Raw genomic sequence first — 23,562 nt, forward strand, 5'->3', positions numbered from 1 at the left:
CAATTAGATTATTTTACTGTGATGCTGCCCATTGTTTGCTGATTAGAAGAGAAGCTTTGAAACCATAGACATGATTAAATGAGAAATGGTCATTTGAAGAAAAATAATACTTGGGAGACAGATTAATTTTATTTCTTTGATCTTAAGCTTATTGTGAACATAGATGTAAGCTTTGCTGCAGGTATCCCAGATGGGTGTCAGATACCCTATAGGAACTGAAAGGAGGTGTGTAGCAAAGCAAGAAGAGATTAGGATTGTCTCCTGGTTGTGTACTCAGAAATAAAGATGATTCTGAGGAATGTGTATAAAATAATAATAATTACAATTGAGGCAAAAATAGTTGTCAAAATAGTAAAGTAAGCAAAGGCTAGTGTTGTGATGAGACAGACACCTTGAAAGCTCTTTTTACTTGTAATAAAATAATCAGTCCAGATTCTTTCTCTTTTAATTTTGATCATTAGCATAATAAAAAACAGAACATATCAAGGAATGGGCATCATCATAAACTATCCCCTGCAGCAGAGCACTGGGAATTAATGTAAAGCACAGGGAGGGGTCATCACATAATAATGGCCATGAGCATTTTTTTTTCTTAACAGCTTAAATATGTTCTTAATTATAAGCTTCCATTCTGCAGAATTAGTGAAGAATACAAAGATAAAGAAAATAGAATTATTTAATTTGGGTCAAGAAGTTAAAAGGAATAAACACAAAGCACAGGTAATTTTTACATACGACTGTGATTTGAAAACTCATAATCATATTACATTTCTGTATCCGGTAAAGACATGTTGAAAGTATTTAAGTACAAAACTTAAATAGCATAGGGAGAACTCAAGCTGTGGATGAAATGCCACATTGAGAGAAATTATTTTAGTGGCAACTTTTTTTCTAATTTAAACTAAATGTTAAGCCTTTGATGATCCTCCTGAACTAAAATGTAATTCTGTCTGTGTTGCGATTAAGTGGAAGCAGAAAATAGTTCCAGATTTTCACAAGTTGTTGTTGATTTTGATGCTTTTGTTACCTAGCCTGTTCTGTTTCAATCCTGTTTATCAGAATTCTTTACAAACCACCTTAATTGCTTTCTCTTGGATCAGCCTGTTTAGTTACTGCACCTCACACGCTGCAGGTGTCCCCTTAGAGATAGCAGGGTTCTGGCCTCATCAGTATCCTGCCGAGACCTTTATCAGTTGTAGGCAGTGAGTTTTCTGATTGGATTAAAGATTGATTATATTCTAATCACACCATCTAGACAGGCAGCTTGTGGTCAATGGGATCTTGTAATCAGTGCTGGGATAATGAGATGCATACAGCTGGGCTTGTTGAACATCAGGTTTCGGCCCACAACCGCTGCTGTGTTCAGAAAGAGACCATTACATCAGCAACATGTTTGAGAAGAAATGGGATAGTCAGTTTGCCAGTGGGAACTTTAGTTTAAAGTATTTCCCAAAGCATTCAGGCTGCTGTTAGAATGACAGTAAGTGCCTTAATTTCCAAAAGCTATCTGCAAAGGTCTCCCTGCAAAAAGTCTGCTAAAATGGCTGCAGCCTCCAAGCTGTGTACTTAAAAGAGCCTGGAAGACATCAGAAATGTGCCAAATCCCAAATATTTCAGACAAACACAAAACAGGGTTTGTTATTTTGAGCCAATTCCATTTTGCCTTCCTAATGAAAGTAACCCCACTGAAGTGAATGAAGTCACAGTGGGGTGAATTTGGCACTCAGGTCTCAACTCATGAGAGAACCATGAAGATTTACAAAGAATAGAGTATATAGAGAGAGAGTATAGAGAGAGTAAACATAAGATATTTGGTTTTGTCTCCATTGATTATTTACGCATTGATGTGTGCTCAGTGGTATGTATACAAGGCAAAGGTTTCTCCAAAAAAGGACTCTACAACTTGGAAACTTTGTTAGCTGCATATTGTTTACATATATGTTTCTGTGACAATGAACTATGAGTGTCCAGCAGGTAGGTTCAGGACCACCTCTTGTTTATTTACTGTATTAAAATTAATTGTCTAAATTTGTTTCACCATCATCTGCCACTTCTTCAGACAGTGATTCTGCTTTGGGTGATCTTGGTTTTCCAGTTTTGGGGAAAGCTGTCCTAGTCAGCTGGGTTTGATTCTGTTCTACGCTATGAATCCTTTAGGGCAAAAATCAACAGGATCATGGACCGGGAACCACTTTTAAAGAAGATTGCTGTATCCTTACATTCTGCTGTAAATGAACCAGTCAAGAGAGTCTGGCAGAAACCTTGCACCTCTCTTCCCTTATTCTGAGTGGCTGAGAAAAAGCACGTTTTACCTTCAGGCAGCTGTGTATCTGTCTCACACATACAAACACACATAACAGCTTCAGCAGTCAATCAATAAAGCACATTGTGGTGAGCAGTACTTTTGGAGAGGAAAATTCACAACCGGGAATTCACAATTCCAGGACATCAGTACTATAAGTGAGGTTATGTACTTCTGGAAATGGCAATCCAACCAGTGATATGGCATCATCTTCACTTGCCCCCTGAATAAAGAGGAGGGTGTGTTGAAAATATTTCTGTATGCAATATGGCCTAAGTGGTACCCTAAAGTTCAGAGGTATTTACCCAAACTTTGGAGAAACTGCACAAGAAAAAAATGTAGGAAAAGAGATTATACAGGCTCACAAAATATCCCTATATTATACTGATGTACATTATATATTATACTGATGCTCATGTCAGAGCATGAACTGTTTAAATATAGAGTTTTAAAACTATTTCAGCATTTGTTGTAAACATCAGCATTTATTGTAAACTGGTGAAGTAGTGATTATCTTGTGTGCTCAGTTCGCACACTACAATTACAGTACCTAATCCTAATCATGAAAGGAGTCTGTTACCTGCCAGAAATTTAAGTAATATTTTCTTTTTTAAAGGTGCATAACTACAAAATCTTAGCATATCAGTAAAATTCACAGCAAATGGATAATTTCCTCTAGATTTCTCACTACAGAATAAAAAGGTTCACTTTTACAAGTTTGTCATAAACTCTGCACTGTCTTAATGTAGAATGCCATTTAGTTCTGTGGATTCTGCCCTTGATGAATAACAAGCATGAAGTCAGTCGGCTAAATCCTGGAGTCCTTACTCAGACAAAATAATTATTGGCTAGGAGTGATTGCTTGAGTAAAAGCAACAACCTCAGGTTTTGGTCCCAGGATTGGGCTCAATAGATTCTTGTTTGATGTAGAAAGCTTGTTTGCAATATCATCATAACCATCATTCCATTTAAAGCCCCCTGCTTAATACGGATACTGATGGACTAATTATCCAGAGGTGGAATTTTTGGGAGAAAAACATTTTAAATATCTAAAGGTGAATGCAGAATATAACATTTCCTAATCTCTGTTCATTTTAAATTTGAATAACCTGCTACAGACTCCATGTGCTCTCTTTGCTGAGCTCACCTTTTCAAGCAGAATAATCTGAACTGTATTTTACAATAGCATCTCTTATTCAAAGGGGTGAATTTTTTTCCCTAAGTTACACGTGTGCAATCCTACTTAAGATCATGAGATTTCTTGCCTGTGACTGAAAGTAGAATTTGGTCTAGTATATTTTAAAACAGTCTGAAAACCAATAAACTAGATATGGCAACTCAGGTGGTTGTAGAGGCAAAGGTGGCAGCTCAGCTACTAAGCACTCATTAAAGGTAGAAAACATTTAGCCTGGGACAGTAGGAGCTCTTTCACTGAGGAGGGAATGTTGTACAGGAGAATATCACTCTTTCTCCTTTCCACCATGGGAGTTTTGGTAGCCAATTAGCAAGGCTGACCTTTACTGACTTTCAAACGTGCCTCCATTATTGAGAAGACCATAGTTCACCCAGATACCTTTATGGTATTGACATGCTATCCATGCTGATTGTGCTGCTTGCTGCCTGTGTGCTGCTACCCTGTGCGTGGTTCGACACAGCATGCGAAGGATGGGTTGAAGATTCAGTCACTTTGAAATATGCCATCTTCTATAGCGAGCTGTCTCTGAGGTGGAGACAAAGGCTGCTGCTAGGAAGAGGAGAAGGAAATAGACTGTCACTCTCTCTAACCTGGAGGTGGGGGAGGGGTGGGAAAGCCACTTCCTCTCAAATGATCACACGGGAGCCCATTTCCCAGAATCTCTCCCACACCTCTACTACTTTTGGAAGGCATCCACATAAATGGGCCTGTGTATGGGCATAGTCACGTAGGGAGGGAAGATGAAGTCTTGGATCCTCCTGATGACACTTCCAAATAGCTACTGGCTGCTAGAGCAGATTCTTGAGGGGAGTGCATCAGAAATGACAGCTCCACTGGTGCTGCTCTTCTTTGGAGAGTCATAAGGAAGGGATGCTGCAAGCTGGTATTTGATTGAGGAGCTCTGGGGGCAGTGACATTCTCTACCTCTACTCTGAAGCACGCAGGGTCTGTCTCGATTCCCACTACAGGCAGGGGTGCAGCTGGCAAGGATTCTTGGAAGAGCAGAAGGTTGTGATTCTATTCTCATTTTCAGAAACTGCGACCAAACTTCCTGGCAGTCGCCTTGTATTTTGAAGGCAGTCTCCAGAAGGAAAAGGTCTAGAGACTTTGGCCTTTTAATGGAAGTTTAGGATTCTACCAGTTATCTGGCACATTAAAAAGTGTATTAGGAACCTCTGGGCTGTTCTGACCATCCTAATAACTTCCCAAATGAGGCTTTACTTTCTCAGAACTGTTCCTGTGTACTAGAGCTCACCACAACCTCGTCAAATAAACCTCATTGTGAAGTTTTTAAGATAACCTGTTTTGTCCCATTCCCCCCCAAATTAGAAGTTTTGAAACACAATTGCACTCCATTTTATTGAAGTTCCACCCAAATCAAAGTCTGTTGTCCAAATTACCACAAAACATTGTCTTGTGGCTGGGGACCACACATACAAAATTTGAAATAGAATTGACCTCTTCTAGGGACTTTTGGAAGGTTCTGGAGTGACAAAATAGGTCCAATCTTTAATGCTGGAGATGCAACTCTATCACCTCTCCATAATATATAGCATGTACAAGATCTGACAGACTGATCCTAGCATAAGAACAGCCTGTATATTTCTGCTGTTGTATCCAATGACAGGGATTTTGACATCCTGGGAGATAGATCACAAAATTAGAAAGAAAATCCATCGGATGAATGGTCAATGGATAGTTCAAATGTCTGAAAAAAGTGATTATCATTCAATGCTATGTAGTAATCATTCAATGCCAGTAATAATCAAGACAAAGAGGGGGTAAACTTAGCAAACTTATGACAGCCATTGGGAAAAATCTGATAGTTCGTTACTGTGCCTTTCTCACTCTCTGACAGTGAGTGCCAACCTCAGGGTAAAAGCAGCAACAGATCCTGACTAACACAGCTACCCCTCTGCTGCTTAACCTCAGGGTAGACACCTCAAAGTGGGTGTGTGTTCTATAATTAGCCAACCAAGTAACAACCCAGTAACAAGTGTGAACTCCTAAAGCACTGTACCAGTCTTACCATGGAGTCACAGATAGTCCTCTTCAGCATTCCAGTCTATCTTGCCATCCAGGCAAGCTGTACTAAGAGATAGTTGGTTGCCTTACTCCAAGGATCACAAAAGATACAGGTTGCTTCCAGTCCGCAGAGACCAGTCACGTACCCCAGGCCAATTTGTACCACAGAACTCACACCAAAGACAACATTTGTAGCCAATCCTATAGTAAACTAACTAAGGATTTATTAACTAGGAAAAGGAAATGAGAGAATTATTTAAAGGTTAAAGCAGGCAATATATATACACAAATGCGTTACAGTCTATCGTTCCAAAAGGGACAGAGCTATAGTAATTTCTCTGCACTGAATGTATTTTAGAGCTAACCCAGGTTGACCCTGGGGATCTCTGCCCCTGTTTCAGCTGCAGCCCTGTGAGATTCCAAACATCAGAGAGAGAGAGAGGGAAAAATTTTCTTGTCATCTAGTTTTAGTTTCTTCTTTCAGAATTCAAGCTGATGGGATGAGCCTTTTTGCCTCTTTCTCGGTGTGATGAGCAATTGACAAAGCCGTTGTGTTGTGATGTCCCATGATGCCCCATTTGGATTCAGCAGTCCTTCCTGATGGGCAGGAGATAATGCCTTTTATAAGCATTCAGCATTTTGCATTAGGTGAAGTGTTTTCCCTGTTTGGTTAGTTACATAGTTCAGACCAAACATTTTACAGTTATGGGGCAACTTAAGTATTACCTCATAGCATGGGATACAGACATTCTAAGTAGGATTAATACATGCAGCAACTTACAAGCATTTCATAAAGTCTAAACACACTTGTAGAAGTCCAGTACTCATCTTAACCATGCTGACAAATAAGTGAGCTTTACTGCTTTCCAGCAATGAATTTGTAAGCGTTCGACTTGCTAAAGCCTTGGCAAGAGCTGGCATCTGGTGTGCCAGCGTCACAATGCCTTTGTGGGAAGGGGGATCGTGAGAAATTGTAGCAGAAAATAAACAGTGGTCTTGCTGAACACATATTTTGTATTTAATCAAAATGTTCTCAAGGACAAAATACACATCCTTTGGATTCCAGGAACAAAAGAAGGTTGCAGTTCTGCTCCATAATAGGGTAGTTTCAAATCTCATAAAGATTGCATATACAGCACACATTTCCTTTAAAGTTCCACCTCTTGGAGTAAGAAGCGTCTCAGAATGGATATCCTGAGATAGGTCATAGCACAGGGACTGGCAACCTATGGCATGCAGCCTGCCAGGGTAAGTCCCCTGGTGGGCCGGGCCGGTTTGTTTACCTGCCTCGTCCGCAGGTTTAGCCTATCACAGCTCCCACTGGCCGCAGTTCGCCATTCCAGGCCAATGGGGGCTGCGGGAGGTGGCATGGGCCAAGGGATGTGCTGGCCGCCGCTTTCCGCAGCCCCCATTGGCCTGGAACGGCTAACTGCAGCCAGTGGGAGCTGTGATCGGCCGAACCTGCGGACACGGCAGGTTAACAAATTGGCCCGGCCCGCCAGGGGGCTTACCCTGGTGGACTACATGCCAAAGGTTGCCGATCCCTGTCATAGCACATGAAGTTCTTTTAGAGAGGCAAACCTCACACACAAACATTACTTATTTTTACTTGTCATTCCCCATAAATCAATACACATTTTGCAATGTAACTTAGGTTCAGAAGAAAAAGAATTGGAAGTTAATGCAAGATGTGAAAATGTGCCATAAAAATGATATTGGCAGTGATCTCTAACTCCTAATAGCATAGTTGAAGATTAAGCTAAAGGTTGTCAAAAAGAGAAAAGTTGCTCATCATTTAATGTTCTGCTGATGAAGTCACAAAGTAATAATATCAGTGGGGATTCTGAAATTGGTACAAAGCATTAGGCAAGGCTGAAGATGAAATGATATGGAAGAAGTTGTTGAAGATAATAAAGTAGCAGTTTCACAGCTGAAGGAGGAACAGTGGAGACTTTCAACTCAATTGATGACAGGACTGAGCTAGACTGTAATCATAAAGCATGAACAAACAACCTTCTAGAAATAAAACTCTGAGTTAACAAGGCAGTATGCTAGCAAGTACTGAGAAATCATGTGAAATGCTTCAAGGCGTAATAGGATCTGCATAGAGGAAGTGAATTAGGCAGTGAAGAGCTCTGTTAAAATTTCAGCTGAAAAGAGCCCAGGATGATTTTGTATTGGGAATGGAAAAAATACTAAATTATTAAAGCTAAGTAAGGTTTTGACATGAAATCACAAAACCAGTCACATTCTGAGTTAAGTTTCTCTGTACCATCTTAATTACGCCCTGCCCGACAGACCCAGTGCAGTATGCAATATTAAGCTTATCCATTGTTTCCATGTTAACATTTTAATACATTATGGCAACTGTGGTGATGGTGAAGTAACCCAAACTGATATACAGACATGTATGCGGGTATGGGTTTCCTTGTATGATTTAATTTGGACACAATCTCCCTATTCAGTTTCACGGATCAGGGCCTCTATGATTAGAAAACTAACTACTAAGCATATGCCTACAAGGAATTTGGTGTGTTTGGGTTTTGGACTTCATTTCTTGCAACTGATGGAATTTGATTCACCCTGATGGACAGTGCACCAGAAAAAGATTCACCCCGCAAGGAGGCCAGGTATAGCTGGACCAAACCCACCCACTAATCTCAAGGCCTTCTTACTACTGCTTGTTTCATGCTGCCAGTGGCTCTTTTTTCTTCTAGAAGCCTTCCACCTTCATTCCTTAGAAGACCCATCAGTTCCTTTACAACCTGTGCTCTGAGGGCATTTGTAATTTGATTCTTGTCTGGAACCTGCACTGCCTTTTTTGTTTCTCTGCTCTTTCCTTCACTCAATTTTTTCTGGCTACATGCTTTGCAGATCAGCTCCACTAGCTTGTACAGCTCAATACTGAATTTTTCTGTACTGTATTGTACTTACATAGTTTGTTTTTTTATTATCCTACTTAATCATATATAATTTCATTGGGTGGTTGCAGGTTGTTACTCTGAGAGTTGTTGTGATAAATGAGCCCACACATTTACCCTAGTTGTGAGCTCAACTAAACAGTGAGTGCAGGTTCATAAGATGTCAAAGTAACCTATAACAACAAATGTTGGTGGAAAAAGCTATGAAAGGGAAACAGACTGAATTAGTGCAAACAAAAAGGCTTGCTGATATAACTCAAGGATTGTGTAAACAAGAAAAGTTTGGAACCAGAATGCAGTGAACCAAAATTGATGTGTTAGATACTAGGACTATTTGGTGGACAATATACTGTGGGGATGGGCTATTTCCACATATCACTACCTTTTGAGGTCCTTAAAGAAAGAGACTTTGCGGAAAATTGATGGCTGGAGCGAGGTTCACTATCTTGACTGCCACCACCGCTATCTCCTGGGACCCCAGACCTTCTTTGTCCTTATCCTGGGAGATGTCCTGACCAGATGGGGCCTGGGAGAGGGATTGAGATGACATCACCTCCTCCAAAATCAGGAATACCACCTGGGATGTGAAGCCCTGCCCCTCCCCATGTGTCATTTTTCTTCCCCACCTTATTTCTTCTCTTTCCTATCCCTCTCCTTTTCCATTTTGTTTAATAAAAGTCTGACTTAGCTGGCCAAGACTGTGTATTTTGCACCACTGCTGTAAACCTGTGACCAGGAAGAGACAACTAAAAACAATGTTCTACATAGCATAGGCGCAGACTCCATGGGTGCTCTGGGGCTGGAGCACCCACAGAAAAACAATTGTAGGTGCTCAGCACCCATCAGCCACTTCTGATCAGCTGTTCAGCGGACCCTACTGATCAGCTCCTCCCCCTACTTCCCAGCGCATTCTGCCCGGCACTGATCAGCTGTTTGGCAGCAGGCCGGAGGCACTTGGGGAGAGGGGGAGGAGCAGGAGTGGGAAAAAGTGGGGCGGGGATTTGGAGGTGGGGCAGAGTGGGAGTGGGAAGAGGTGGAGCAAGGGTGGGGCCTTGGGGGAAGGGCCGAGTTGGGGGAGGGTCTTCAGAGCAGAGTGGGGTGGAGCACCCCCAGGGAAAGCTGAAATTCGGTGCCTGTGCTACGCATCCCAATGCTGGTACATGTTTGCTAGGTCTCAGAGTGGCTGGTAAGGCCATGTGCTGTACTGGTGTTTCTCCAGCAGTGAGGTTGCAAATGACAGTCAACATCAGAGACAGAAGCTGTATTGTCTATCTTTGCTGTCCTTTTCTCTCTCCTTCTTGGTGTATCTTGTTTTGTCTTCTAGGGTACGGAATCAGACTTTAGTAACAACAGCAATGACAGCTCCAGCCTGTCTCTATTAACTTCTTCTCTTTTCCTCAAAAGAACAGTTACCACCATCTATAATACCATATAAGAGTTTGTCAAACAAGGGGTTTGTTCCTGCTAAAAACTCTCACCAGTTAAAGACAAAGGAAACAAGGGATGTTGTTAAAATGAAAACATCTTTAATACTTTACAATTCAAATGTTTTAACTGTTTTCCTTTTCTGTATCTTCAATAAAAGATTAACATGGTTTTAATGGTTTGTTTGCTATGGTGCTAAGCAAGTTGAGGTCTGTGAATACCAAACCCTAAATCTTGTTTAAAACAGTTTGATGTTGGACAGCAACTGGGTTATGTTAACATCTTTGGGCCCCTGTATTCCATCTAAATTAATGCATTAATGTCATCCTCACACTTGTGTTATTTCCCAAGTTCCTGAGCATACTTTTTCCTCTTCCAACTTCCCTGTCTATTCCCTTCTTTGTAAAATTCCCTTCTGCCATTGATCCTTTACCTCTGTTTGATACCCTGATTAATGCTTTAATAGCTTCCCATTTTAGCTGTTTCCAATGGACTGAATCCTGAAGTCCTGATGCTGTCAAAGTCACTTTGAAGTCAATAGAACTACTTGAGTGCTTTTGTGGTATTTGGGATCCTTAAAGTAGCAGAATCAGGCCCTTTGGAATTCACTCTGGCACTTTTGTAGCCCCATTGACTTGTCATTCTCTCCTCATATTCCCTCTCTCTGAGCCAATTATTTGTTTCCTAGGGGCAGACTTTCCCAGAGAGTTTGGGATGCTGAAAACATCCCTGCTTACCTCATAACTACATGGTGCCCAGTCAGGCAAAAGCATAAGCAACTTACTAGACAAGGGGAAGGCCCGAGGATGATTTCTACCAGGGAAAAGGCATGTCTGCTGTGGTCAAAAAAATAAATAAATTAAAAATAAATTATATTGTAAAACATGAAACTGGATTGGCATAACAGCTGTTTACTCCCAAAGATACAGTGAGGTGTGTACCAGACAGCAAGATCTGGAAGACTGAGCCTGGATTTTCTGCCACCTTAGTATTTTGACTGAATAATGTATCTCACATCACTGCACTCTTCAGAGAAAACCTTCCCTTCTGAATTGTTTTGAAAATCCCTCCTGAATTATTTTAAAGGAGATCACAAAACAGAGTGGTATAACATGGCATAGAGACTGCAGAAGGCAAAGAAATCTTCCTTCTTTAAAACCGCCAAATAGAATGCTCATTATTTTTCAAAATAGAATTCCACATTTTTCCATCTGCTCTTTATTACACAGTAGGCATTGAATTTAGTTTAATAATTCCAGTTGTTACTCCACATGAAAGCTATTGGAGGTACTGACTTTCCAGTTAGAATAGTTTAGGTGATATTAAGATGGTAGAGCATGAGGGATGACTTAAATGAATAATAACTTGTTCAAACAAAATCCAGTCCATTACTAGAAACAGGACTATGTGGAAAAGCCAGTTCACTTCCTGTCTTAGGGTTAAAATGGAGACAAGTTCAACTAAAATGCCACACTGAGTTCAGAATAAGAGTTTAATATTATTGTTTTCAGTTTAAAATGTGCATAGAAGCTCAGTAGGATAACATGATTTTTTGGTTAAAAGGAGTAGTTTTCTAAGGCAGTAGTCTAAATTGTTCCTCTCTGTTGTGGTTTTAACAGGATAATCCATAATAGCCATCAATAAAGATCTGGGACAACTAAATGCAATGGTAAAATTTCATTATAGAAGCCTAAGACATGACATATGTAGTGCTTATTGGTTTTGGAGCACAGTGCTTACACAGCAAACATAGCCGACAAATTAATCTAGGAATTCTTTTTTTAAAGCAGTTATGACACTTAATTATGCAGCGTTCTCTCGATTCACCATTGCCATAAATATTGCTACTTGTCCTGCAGCATGGCACGGCCATGTGTTGCTAAGCAATTCTTGACATTAATGGAGAGAAGTTAAATAAACATATAGGCTGCATGGAAAAGCATGCATATGTAATCATGCAATCAACAAGAGTCCTCCTTAGCTCACAACAACAGCTTAAAATAGTTGCTCTATATTTTCTTTGCAGTAGTTGTTTTTTTGCTAATTTGGAGCTCCATTCTCCACTTACTCATGCTGAGCAGCACATACTCCACAGATAGTCCCATGGAAGCCCAGTGGGGCTTCTCTCACATGAGTGCAGGTTGACGAATTGGGCACCTATGGAATTATTTTACCTGTTTACTGGAAAAATATTTTTCAGTATCATTCAAAAACTTATGGAAAACTAGATGTCACAGAAGAGACAAAAGTATCGGCTTGTGGGTACAGCAATGAGTACTATTAACATCCATTGGTTTGTGTAATGTATCCTAGAACCAGATTGCGCTTGGCCCTTCTATAGTGTGCAGTAGGGGTGAAGAACAAAGGAGCCTTCCTCTTCCCTAGGGTAGGCCCTGTGAGGGCCAGGCAGAATTCTCATTTCAGCAGTCTGGGGTGCACTAGATGGCTCCCTTCCTGCCTCCTGGGTGCACAGCAGGGATGAGGAGAAACCATGCTTCCAGCTCAGCTTCTCATAGGCAGGCCATTTATGGGGCAGGGAGAGGCACCCTCAAAAGGAGCCTCATTTTGGAGTTCCAGGAGGTGCTCTGCTTCCTTGAGACACAAAGCCTCCAAGCACCTCACTGGGGCGGTGTGGCACCACACCATGCCTGACGCTGGGCTTCACCTATAAGTCACAGTCCAGCCTGCCTGTATACGGACTTTGTCTTTGCATTCAGGTGGCTTGAAATTTATTTAAAGCTGCCATGCCACTTACACACAGCCTGCTTTGTGGATGGTACAGAACCACCCTACAAGTGGGAGCACTGTGTATCCATTGCTACACTCTTCAGGGATTGCAGCAATCTCTCCCAATGTACTAGGCTGTAGGGTCAGCATACTGGAGGGGAAAAGGGGTGGATCTGTGATGAGGTGTAGGTTAGGCATGTAAGAGGAAGCTCCTTATTTCTGCCTTCCCTATACATGTAAACTGGGCACAAACTGATCCTAAGTTAATTTACTGTGTTCTATTGAACTTTTAAAAAGTGTTAATGGTATAAATTGAAATTTCCTATCATAGGTAGACATACTTTTCCTGCTATGTGTGGCATATAAGGATGGAGTCGAGCAGCGGAAGAACACCCCTCTACTACCCAGTAGAATCGATAAGGTAGCCACTGTTTCAACAAGTAGTTTGCTTGTTCAAGACAAGTACTGCCAAAGTGACACATTTCTGAGGATATTCAAAGATCATTCTCTTTTATCCCAGCACAGAATCGGGCCCTAAAGATTAGCTAGTGCTATTCTAGTTCACTCCTCAGCATCTGGATCACTTAAGACCATTACACACCAAGGTTAGTATGTTTTCTAACACAGAAATTCTGATGTGCAGTAATTCCACTTCCAATTAATATTTTCTCGACTTCAGAATCTTTAAAGTCACGCAAGTTCTCCAGTATTTAATGAGGCACTTGAAGCTGTGCAACCCTGAATAGGAAAATAAAGTCAGGAGAAAATATATGTATATTGTCAAGGTTCCTTCCCCACTCTGAACGCTAGGGTACAGATATGGGGACCTGCATGAAAACCTCCTAAGCTTACTTTTACCAGCTTAGGTTAAAACTTCCCAAAGGTACAAACTATTTTACCTTTTGCCCTTGGACTTTCGCTGCCACCACCAAACGTCTAACACCGGTTACTGAGAAAGGGTTCGTTTGGAAACGTCTTTCCCCCCAGAATCCTCCCAAATCTTACCCCCTTTTTTTCTGGGGAAGGTTTGATAAAAATCCTCACCAATTTGCATAGGTGGCCACAGACCCAAACCCTTGGATCTTAAGAACAATGAAAAAGCAATCAGTTTCTTAAAAGAAGAATTTTAATAGAAGAAAAAGTAAAAAGGATCACCTCTGTAAAATCAGGATGGTAAATACCTTACAGGGTAATTAGATTCCAAACATAGAGAATCCCTCTAGGCAAAACCTTAAGTTACAAAAAGACACAAAAACAGGAATATCCATTCCATTCAGCACAGCTTATTTTCTCAGCCATTTAAAGAAAACAGAATCTAATGCATATCTAGCTAGATTACTTACTAAGTTCTAAGACTTCATTCCTGTTCTGTCCTGGCCAAAGCATCACACAGACAGACCCAGGCCCTTTGTTTCTCCCCTCCTCCAGCTTTGAAAGTATCTTGTCTCCTCATTGGTCATTGTGGTCAGGTGCCAGCGAGGTTATCCTAGCTTCTTAACCCTTTACAGATGAAAGGGTTTTTCCTCTGGCCAGGAGGGATTTTAAAGGTGTTTACCCTTCCCTTTATATTTATAACATATATAAAAACTCAGACTTTCAAAAAAGCTGATCATGACTGTTACCAAAGAAAATGGAAATTATCCCCTGGTTTATAATATTCTTTGACCAATGTGTTCAATTCATTCTTTTCGACTGAATTAATGTTCTCTTTCGTGGAAAATTGCATGGCCAGCGGGAATGAGAATGATATCAGCTCAAAATCTGGCCTACCGTATATCTGAACAAACATGAACCACTCTTGTATTCAAATGAAAGGCTGGCAAAGTGATTTAAATACAGTTTGAGTTGGTTTTAATGTCTCAGGTCATCATAAACATTTGCCACTATTTGCGAGAATTTTATAAAATGCTAAATACATTACCTCATAGTCTTATGTTGTAAGATCAGTACTCTATGCCACATTCTGATATCAGTTACACCAGGCTAAATCCTAAGTAATTTCTTTGAATTTATTCCTGCATTCACAGCAGTGTAATTGAGATCAGAGTCTGGCCCATAGTTGTACCACAATTGTGCCTCAAATACCAAATTCTACCTCCAACTGAATGGGGTTACACCAAAGGCAACTAGATTAGGAAAATTTGCATCAGTGTGACTACGCTGGAGCAATCTGTTAATATAGATGAAATGAAGCTTGCTCCAGTGCAATATCTTGGCCAGGGCTCTGCCTACCCTGGAAGAAGCCAGCAGGACACCACTGAGTCAGAGGGCAGGCATCGCTTTTACAGGCAATCTGATAATAAGGTGCTCAGATACTATGGTGGTGGGTGTGAATATAAGAACTTGGAGGGATGGATGGAGAGGTAAATAATGCTGTAGCCAATCCATTGCCCAACAGTTCTCTGCCCATCTCCTCACTGAAGGTGTTAATGCCTCTCAATGTATTATCCCTGAAAGAAAATCCTGCCTTAGTGTTTTGTGTGCTTTCTGTGGTAAAGCTGTTAAAGCATTGCATATAAAGCTCCATGTCACTCTATAGCTCAATGAATACGTCTCAAAATTGCACGTGAAAGTTTGCCATTTCATGCGCACAGATTTAGCCCAGCAAAGGACGCTCTTAACTCTAACATCTAATATATTATAGAAAATATGTATTAATTGCAACCCCCCATATATTGGATTTGAAGTCTTCAGTGCCCTAAAAATTCCAAATAATTTTGTCTCTGAAGCTATGGCACACCATACGATAGATAGATAGATAGATAGATAGATAGATAGATAGATAGATAGATAGAAACAGAATGTTGCTTTGTGTTAGTTCTTTTGTTCTGTTTTAAAGATATAACAATGAAGTACCTGTGCCCAGGTAGCTCATAAGAAGTAAAAATTCTGTCATTACAGAGATTTTCCCAAAATTCAGAGACAGTTTGTCCTGCAATTTCTTACTGCCTCTGGGATCAAGGAAGAAGTATAGGAGGAACTGAGCATGTGTCTGACTCTGTGCCTCCTGGGGCTACCCTTGTAGTGGTACAGAATCTGATCAAGGTAGCACCCAATGTTCTAGAGACTTTCCAAGCACAGTCATCAAGACAATACATTTCTTGCTATAAAGTAGGACTTGGGTGGTGGTTTTATTGGTTGCAGTTTCTTCTTTCCTCACATTTCTTATAAGAATGGAGAAAATGGGGGCTATCAAGTCTTTCCATTTGTAAAATTGAACATGAAATGTCTTAGTCAATAGGATGTGCCTTCGGGCAAGGGTGGTGTCTTGTAGAGAGCAATCTTTAGGCTATATATAGGAGACATGGGTTGCTGAAGTTCATAGGCACTCTCCAAGGAGATAAGTCTTGTAATATATTAAAGGATCTGATGTGCATATACCTGGTAACACAGTCACTCAGTTCAAGCTTTAGTCTCCAAAGGAAACTTTACAGGGAAACTTAGAGTAACCCATTTACACTAGTGCGAGTTATCTGAGGAGTCAATAAAACACTGAAGGACAGTAAAAGCACAGGAGTGGACAGTCCATCCTTAGGAACTTTATTTGAACTAACGAGGTGTAAGAAACTCTAAATGGAACTTTCAAAAAAAGCTGGTTAAAAATGTATGCAAATTGACTAACAATATAAAACCCACAATCTAATCTTCTCTCCTCAAAAACCCTCAAAATTCTATACAAGTTTTCCATAAACGGTGTATGCGCTTCCTAACCTGAATCTGGAGTAGATGGATTTGCTGGTCTTGAAACCTTTATGAGTCAATTATTTTTATTTGTTTTCAATTTGCATTGCAGCAATCTCTTTCAGGTCTCCATAGACTACAGTTGCTGGAGGCTCACTCCTTTTAAGACATTGGAGCAGAAAGAAATCATGCTTTTCAGTGTGGAAATGGAATAAAACTACTGTTCTGGTTCCTAACTAAGCTCTCCCCGCCATTTTAGAAGCTTGTTGGTGCTACCAACTAGATAATCACAGCTGCTTTTTCCCAAGCCTTTATTGTTTTTCCTTTTCAGGATTTCAGTAGCTAATTCTAAAATGAAGTTTCCTCAAAAAATAAAAAAGCTCACATGTTGTTTTTTGTCATGCTGTGAGGTTAGATGTACATGTACATTCATAAACGTGTTGTGAATAGAGCCTTCAGCAATGAACCAGTTTCCCAAGACTTGTCTTGTCAGCCATATGATATACTGTCACACTTGTGACAAACACTTGTATAATTTTGTTCTGAAAAAGTCTTCAGATTTAATTCACAGATTCCAATGAGTAAAAAGTCTCTTAAACTTGTTACAGTAGCTATTCTTGTGTAGTACTTCAAATATTTTCTATACAGAGAAAATGCACTTTCCTTCAGAATTTAGGGGCAAATTCCTGTAAAAAGTTCCAATAAATGATGGAAATACATTTCTTGCTGTTACATGCAATATGTAAACTAAGGATCCTTAATTTTAAACTAATCACACTTTTTATTCGAGTGATAATTATATGTTTTTTTAAAAATTCAGAAGATGTCTATCATTTATTGAACGAGCAGCAATATACTCGTTCAGCCTATTAAAAACCTCTAGAGATAGTGGTTTCTGTGCTTGTAATGAACCCAAGCCTTTGCCACCACTCCACCATGCATAAACCTTGGGCAAACAAGGAACATTTAGAAATTTCATTGATTTGATATGAAATGAACTCCATGGTAACTGGAGATACTAGGATGGGTTACAGTGCAAGTTTTTTCTTTGAAATAATTCTTGACCCCAAGGGTTTTAAACCTGTGATCCACAGATCCTTGGAGGTCTGTAGACCTTGTCTAAGGGGTCCATAAATGGTTGTCATTACGATAGAACTGTGGTTTTCAACCTGGGATCCGTGGACCCTTGGGGTCTGTGGATTATATCTAAGATTTCCAAAGGGGTCCACACCTCCATTCAAAATTTTTTAGGGGTCTACAAATGAAAAAAGTTTGAAAACCACTGGTCTATCCTAAGCTAAAATTGGTGGAAGTACTAACAATATTCAATAACCAAAGTCAAAAGTGAAAGAGAAACTTAAAGATTAAAAAAACAGGCTTATTTAATTTGCTTAAGAGTGAGAATGGTTTAGAAAAAACATATATGTTACAGCAAATGCAAGAATCCATTAACTCAGTTAATATTGTCCCCAGGGGTTCTAACTGAATGAGAATCTGAAAGGTTACCGTGTATATTGTTCAACAGATCTTCAAAAGAGCTTTTCCAGATACTTTGTATAAGCACACATTAGTGCAAATGTGTGTGTTTTAGAATTTGTGCGAACATCTACTCCTCCTTTGTCTCCACTTAAACATTAACTCCATTCATTCATTGTGTAAATGAAGTAGCAAAGAGTTAAATGAAAGGGTTTGCTTTCTGTTGAATGTCATAAAATAAGATAGCCACAGAGTTATTCCAACAGGTTAATCCTGTGCAATTCTCTCACCGCAGGTAAAGCAGTTGAAAAATCAAATCATAAAAAGGAGATATTGTGATCACAGTCGACAGAGGAGGAAGGAGGAGATTTCTCTAAGCTTCTGCAAAAGATGCAATGTTATGCTGAGAAAGGTAAAACTTGTCTTCAGCACAGCTTTTTCTCTAACAGTCCCAACCCGTAGCCCTGGAACCAGTGCTGTGTTTTGACCTGCAAAAGCCTGCAGCTGCAGAGGCCCATTCACTCAGCTATATTTCAAATATGTAGTATTTTCTTTTCCTGATTTTCTAGGCCCCACGTTCTCCTGAGAGCTGATTCCTTCTAGCCTCCCTCCTGGGATTTGGAGCTGTTTAGAATAGAATTTAGGCTGCCAGTGGGAATAGACTGTAGCTAAAATAATAAAATACTGTACGTTAACGTTGATATTATTGGTGAATTTCTGATATTTCTAAATAGACCTGCTGAAAGGAAGCTTGGCCACCAAGGATGGACTAGGAGACTCAGAGGTTCTTTCCCTGTCTTCCAAATTTATTTCACATAGATCACTAAAAGTCTTTCAGAAGGTAACAAGTTCTGTTAATAATTATCCTGAACTGGCGAGCCTGGCGAGCCTGTATTAGAACGTTGGGAATGCTTTGTAAACATTCTTAGAATTTTAAGAGTATAATTTGGAATTATACTTGAACGGAATGTCATTTTTATTACACTTCTCCCATCCACCACACCCCCACTATCATCACTAGAGCTATGCGAATAACTGACTTTTTTGGCGTGCTGGTAGTTCCAGGGGTTTTTTTTTAATGTAAAATAAATACGTTTTTTTCTGAATTTTTGGAGTGTGACACTGACAGGTCAGCTCGTAACAAAACCACAGACTAATTCACTTTTGGATGAATATCAAAGAAATGTTAATATTATTGTCTTCACTTACTTATAACCTATCGTTTAATGTCACATTACATTATTTATACCCAGTAATTAGATAACCCTAGATTAAAATGTGTTGTAGTGTTAAGATGTAAATGTACTGGATGTGTAAACTTCATGAAAACTAATGAAGGATTGTTTCCGGCTATCACACTGTGTTTAGATTATATTTACCCATCACGTGAGATTGGAGCTTTGGAAATGTACAATTGCTAACTTCAATGCATGGGTCATTGTGTTCGACAGTGGAAGTTCACAGATTTGGTTTGCATTTAGTCAACAAAGGAAGAGCACATGCTGTGATGAAAACACTTTCCACATTGCTTTCCATGGAACACAGCTATAAGAATGGATCCAGGAATCAATCCTGTATCTCTGAACTGTTTGTACACTTTCAGGGAGCATTCCAGGTGCAAAACAGAGATCGCCAAAGTTATTTTGCAAAAAGAAAAGGAGTACTTGTGGCACCTTAGAGACTAACAAATTTATTTGAGCATAAGCTTTCGTGAGGTACAACTCACTTCATCCGATGAAGCTCATGAAAGCTGTAGCTCATGAAAGCTTATGCTCAAATAAATTTGTTAGTCTCTAAGGTGCTATAAGTACTCCTTTTCTTTTTGCGAATACAGACTAACATGGCTGCTACTCTGAAAGTTATTTTGGGGAACCATGAAAGATTTATGGAAAACTAGCAGATCATTACATATCTGCTATCATTTTGGACTTACAAACTTTGACTGTCCTGCTATTGCATTTTACCTGCTTTAATCTCTCAATAGGGTTGCAAACCCTCCAGGATTGTCCTGGAGTCTCCAGGAATTAAAGATTAATCTTTGATTAAAGATTATGTTATGTGATGAAATCTCCAGGAGTTTGTCCAAACAAAGTTGGCAACCCTATGTCTCAATAACTCTCATTTCTTTTCTTAGCTAATAACCCTTTAGTTAGTTTACTAAAGAAATTGGCTACCAGCATTGTTTTTGGTGTGAGATCGAGAGTATGTGATATTTGATATAAGGGACTGTTATCATAAAGTCTAGTTTGTCTGGGTTGCAAGGTAGGCTGGAGAGCCTCAGAGGGACTGTTTGTGATGCCATTGTGAGACTACAATATTGTTCCATGAGTGCATATTTGTTACTGACTTGGTGAAGTCTCATTATAGAATATACCTCCAGTGTGAGGTGTCTGCCCTGTTTTCTGAGTCAGACCCAAGACTGGCACTTGCAGTTTTGGGCCACTTCAGACAGCATGATGTGGAGAATCAAAAATGATTTAAAAAAAATTGTTGGTCAAATTAAACATTTTGTTGCTGGGCACTTTTAACCTTTTGTAATAAAAGCAAAGGAAATGATGGGTTAGATCTGCAAAACCAGAGGGGTAGGTTCCTCCTTTATACTCAATAGCAGAGGATGTGGGAGACCCAAGATCAGGTGTCTGCTCTTAATCATGCACAATGGAGACATGAAGTTGAGTGAGTGCACTAACCACTGGGCTACTGCTTATGGGTCACCCTCAGTCTCTCCTGTTGAAGCAGTTCAGTGTTGTAAAAATACTTAAATACACATTGGACCAGAGAAAATAAGTGAGAATGACTCTATAGCCTGGCAGTTAGGCCTTTGATCCGAGACAGTAGACAGCTGGGTTCAAGTTCTTGCTCCAAAGTGGGGATTTGAACCTGGGTCTCCCACAACATGGGTGAGTGCTCTAGTCACTGAGCAAGTCAGCAAAACAGCATAACACTACCTTCTCCTCTAGTTTTGTGAATGGTGCCTAAGACCCCTTTCGAATCTAACCAGATTTTTTTTTTTTTTTGGCTGAAACTATTTGCCAAATTTGAGAATCGCTTTAGTCGACCCCAAACTGCATTTTTCGACAAATAAACTATGCATCCAAACAAATTCACCCAGCTCTCATCTTCAGTTTGTGTACTACCTCACAGAGGGGCTTTATCTGATTCTTTTACAGCTGAAGTTCAAACGGTTCCAAACTGTAATCTGTCTGCCAGTTGTTAAAAAGGATATCTGTATATCTCTCTCCCTCCCACCTTCACCTCCTCCCACCTTCTCATGCCAAGTTTCTGTATCTCCCTGGAGAGTAAAATGCTGTTAAGATGAAACAAACAGTACCCTGGGCTCACAGTCCAGCATCTCAGTACAGCAGCTTAAAGTTTGACCCATGCTGGGCAAGAGGCATAGAAACTATATATGGCACTTCAAACAACTCTTAAAGGAATGTATAATAAGCATCAGCAACTCCCTCAATAATGTGAGCCATTTCTGTCCAGCATCATAAGGCAAAAGTGAGCCTTTTATAATATCACCAGTTAATTATGTGGCTCCTCTCCTCAACAGAGGCATAAAAGAAACAGTGAAGAGCAAAAGGAATAGACTGCAGCAGTAACAGATTGAGACTCTTCTTGTTAAATTAAATCTGTCCGAAGATACAATGTGTTAGAGTGGACAGCAGTGATAATGGATACTGTTTCTTTAGTGTCTCTATGTATAAATTAGCTACCTTCAATTGCTATTTGGCCAATAAAGCTTCTGCGGTTTTGCTTCTAGTTCCATATATGCTGCAGTAATTACAACTGTGACTTCATTTACTTCTGGCGGCAAATATAAATAAATTATGTCACATCACTTTGGCCATGTTATGCCTGGTCTCTCATTCCATTATATGTTGTGTCATGTCCTATATCCCAATGACTCTATGCAACGTGATGCCTGTGGCAGATGTGTCTCACTGTGGCACAGTTCCCTTTCAATCAGGTCTTTAAACATTAGTCTACCTATTTTCTGAAAGAAGCTTCAAACCCCAATAGAAATAGAATATCTATAGTGTCCATACAATGTAATGGTGCTTCGTCACTGCCAAAGTTACTTTTGTTTGCAGTGTTGTTAGAACAATGTTGGTCCTAGGATATTAGAAAGACAAGGTGGCTGAGGTAATATCTTTTATTGGATCAAATTCAGTTGTTGAAAGAGACAAGCTTTTGCGTTTACACAGAGCTATTTAAATTAATTTGGAGCGACTTAAAACATTGTTGGCTATTACCCCTTTGTACTTTTTATGGGGCCCCCCTTTCTTAATCATAGCACCATGCCATCAGTACTGAAACTAATTCTTCAGTGGCCCTTATACTTTGTGGCTAAATTGATTTTTCTCTTCCTAAGTCCTGTTTTTACTTCCATTACAAAGCCCACCAGAATTCCCACATGGGCAATGGATCAGTGGTTTCAGACAGCTGCGTAAAAGAACTGAGCATTCTCAGAGCTTTCAAAAAGTAGCCTAAAAGTAACACACAGATATCCAAAGACAGCACAAAAAGTAGGATACAAAGAAAACAAGAGATTGTATTTTGCCAAGTGAATGTAAAAACTGTGAAATCCTGTGGTAAGTATATTTGTATTGTACCTCCTTTTCTGGAGCTACATTTTCAGCATTAATTCTAACAAAATGTACAAAATTATTACTTTTGACAGATAAATTTTTAAATAAAAAAATCATTTGAAATGTATGGTGGTTTCAAAAGTCATATAACATATTGTGAATCTTTACATAAAAGTATTATGTTAGCCCTTTATAGTTTTTGTTTGTTTTAAACTTCTCTTTTGAACCTTTGAGCAATTTTCAAACAGAAGGAAGGTAATTGGAAGAGCAATATGTAATCATTACAAACATCAGGCTTTTTAAAAAAAAATTGCTTTAACACCTTTGTAGTAGAGACAAATGAACATATTTCAGAAACATTACACTTCTTAAGATTCTGACAGTCCAACAAAAGCATCTTCCATTTTTTAAATAATTAGCTCTCCTAGTCTGAGATGCGAACATCTGCAAATCAGAACTTTACTCAGCAAGCAACATCAACCTCCTTGTGCACCTTCAAAGCACTAGAACAGATGCTGCTTACCATTTCTACGTAATACTGTTTGGAACATATTATCAGTAAGTAATATGCTCTTTCTGGATTGAAAAATACAAGTAGGGCAAACTAATGTGAAATGACAGAGGGAAATGAAATGCCATATGAACAAAATTGTTAATGCATAAAGCTCCTCTTAACAGGATGAATATACATATGTGTTGTGTATTTTTTCTTGCAATCATTATTGGGCAACCAGGCACTGTTCTTTATTCTTTCCTGTATCATAAGAAACAGTCAATTAAATTAATAGGCAACAAAGATAAAACAAATGAGTAGCTACAAATGCAATGTATTATCTGTAGAATTCACAGCCAGATGATATTGGGGGAAATAGTTTCTTAAGATTCAAAAGACAGACTCTTCAGCTCAAGCCTGCAAACCCTCTGAGCACAGAACTCAGTGGGAGGTATGTTTGTGGAGGGCTTGTAAGACTGAGCCAAATCCTGAAGCCTATATTAATCTTTACACAGCAAGCTCCCAGTTTGCCTGCATTTTGATAATCCCACCAAATCAGTTCCTTGATCCCTGTTTTATATATTTGGCTTTTCTTTGAGGTAAAACAGATAATCATTTCTAGACTGAAAAAAATGCAAGATTTGATCCTAGCTCTTCTGCACATACAGATTCTTCTATCTCCAGCTTTGGTGATCCTAAAGTTACTTACGTTTCAAAAGAGA

Source organism: Lepidochelys kempii, chromosome 2 (assembly GCF_965140285.1).
Source record: "Lepidochelys kempii isolate rLepKem1 chromosome 2, rLepKem1.hap1, whole genome shotgun sequence".
Lineage (NCBI taxonomy): Eukaryota > Metazoa > Chordata > Testudines > Cheloniidae > Lepidochelys > Lepidochelys kempii.